Source organism: Saccopteryx bilineata, chromosome 1, assembly GCF_036850765.1.
Source record: "Saccopteryx bilineata isolate mSacBil1 chromosome 1, mSacBil1_pri_phased_curated, whole genome shotgun sequence".
NCBI classification, from domain to species: domain Eukaryota; kingdom Metazoa; phylum Chordata; class Mammalia; order Chiroptera; family Emballonuridae; genus Saccopteryx; species Saccopteryx bilineata.
Window position 1 is genome coordinate 330,612,141 of NC_089490.1, and position 2,500 is coordinate 330,614,640.

The following is a 2,500-nucleotide window of genomic DNA, read 5'->3' on the forward strand; positions in this document are numbered from 1 at the left end:
ACGCCCACCAGGGGCGAAGCTCTGCCCACCAGGGGGCAATGCTCTGCCCATCCTGGGTGTCGCCATGTTGCGACCAGAGCCACTCTAGCGCCTGGGGCAGAGGCCACAGAGCCATCCCCAGCGCCCGGGCCATCTTTGCTCCAATGGAGCCTTGGCTGCGGGAGGGGAAGAGAGAGACAGAGAGGGAAAGCACGGCGGAGGGGTGGAGAAGCAAATGGGCGCTTCTCCTGTGTGCCCTGGCCGGGAATCGAACCCGGGTCCTCCGCACTCTAGGCCGACGCTCTACAAGCCCAGGGTTTTGAACTGGCGACCTCAGTGTTCCAGGTCAGCGTTCTATCCACTGTGCAACTACAGGCTAGGCCTCTCAAGGATATTTTTTTTAAAAGTGTCACAGTGTAGACACTAAGAGAGTTTAGCTAATTTAATTGATAGTTCTGCAGTGAACACTTTCTCTCTAGATTAGGTGATACCAGTCCTCTCATACTGATTGGCATTCCTTTTCAATCTCCTTGCCAGCTCCTCCTCCTTTACCAGCCCTTTAAATGTTATTGTGTTTCAAGGTTCTGCCTCTAGTCCTGTGCTCTCTTCTTTCTATAGTATCTCTTGAGAGATTTAAAATTCTGTCTCTGGCATAAACTAACTAGAATTTTACCAAACGCATTTCTTGTTTCCTAGGCAAATAGATAGAGACTAAAAGTCTCAGGTCTGTCTTGCATCTAGGTAGATCCATAGTTCTTTCTGTATAAGAGTTAATAAAACATGGGCAGAAGTGATGCATGTCACTGCTAAGCCTAGCCCTTAGAAACTCCCTACACAATCCTCTACTCTCTTTTTTCACCACAATCACTGGCCAAATGCCAGGAACTAGCAGAGGAATCAGAAGCCCTGGAGGGTGGTATAGCCTCAAGATGAGAAGGACATTGATTATTGACTGATTGTTTGGATGAGTGACCAGCAATCAGGAATACCCTGTTATACTTTGTAGAAGTAAAATATAAACTATTTTTTTTCATCCAATAAACTTATTTGTTACAGAAGCTAGTATCACTAAATATTACTGATCTTGAGAGCATCCTCCATTTTTCATGTTTACTATTGGCCTAGACTTCACCCCTGAGATCCAGAATTAAATACTGGATTGCTTAATTGAAATCTCCACCTATAAGTCTATTATTAGACCACTTAAACTTCATACAACTCAAGAAAAGTTTGTTTACTACATAGATATGAGAGAAAGAGACAGAGAGGAGATTATAGGAATTGATGGTTATGCAACCCAAGAAGTCTCACAATATGCTATCTGCAAGCAGGAGAGACAGCAAAGCCAGTGATATACTGTAATTTAGTTCAAGTCCAAAGGTCTAAGAAAGGTGTATGTGTATATGTGTGTGTGGGGGGGGGGGGGGCAGTTGTCTCTTGTGTTAGTCCTCAAGTCTGAAGTCCTAAAACTAGTTACTTCAATGTCAAAGGTCAGGTAAAGATGAACATCCCAGCGCAAGAAGGGAGAGAGAAAATTCACCATGTCTTCAACTCTGTGTCCTATACTGCCCCAATCACATGGATGAGGGCAGATCTTCTTTACTCAATTTTCTAAATCCAATGCTAATCTCTTTCTGAGACACCCTCACAGACACACCCAGACATAATGTTTTGACAGCTATCTGGACATTCTCTAGTCCAATCAGGTCAACACAAAATTAATCATCACCCCTCCCCTGCAACAAATTTACTCTTCCTCCAGCCCACCATCAGGCTTCCCTATCTGCCCTATCTGCTGAATAAATGACAACATTCACCATTGCTCCTCAGGATTAAAAACCTAAGTCATCCTTTATTCATTCACTTATGAAATATTTACTGACTGCCTCTTATGCATCAGGAGCTATGCCAAGGGCAGCAGGTATCATAGTAAACAAAGTAGCCTTGGTTCTTGTTTTTTCATTCATATCCAAATACCGCCTGTGTTGTCCTAAAAAATATGACCATATCCATCTCTCGCATGAAAATCTTTGACTTCTCTTTTTTTCCACTACAGAACAATGAAGTTTAAATTCTTCAAGATATGTACATTTAAAAAAAAAACCTTCTAGAAATTTATTCTTGTAATGTGCATCTACCTTGAAAATCTCATAACCCTGGGCATAATTAATTGAATGAAGAATTGATACCTGATTCAATTTAGAGGTAAGTATTTTGGGCTGAGGTGTCAAATAGGAGTTCGAAGTGGCTGAAAGTATTACAGATGTGGCTAGTCATGCCTACTACATGGATACAATAACAGAGAAAGCAAGCAAGAAAGTAATTTAAAGCAAGTGTCCAGGGAGGAGTAGAGGAAGATAGTACTCCCTTAAGTCCTGACCTTCCAGATATTGGTTCCACTGTTGTTTATGACCCAGTGTCATTTCTACCCTGGGAGACTCTTTTGTGTGTTCTTCTAATAAAACCCTGCCCACTGGCCCTAGCCAGTTGGCTCATTGGTAGAGCATCAGCTCTGTGGGTG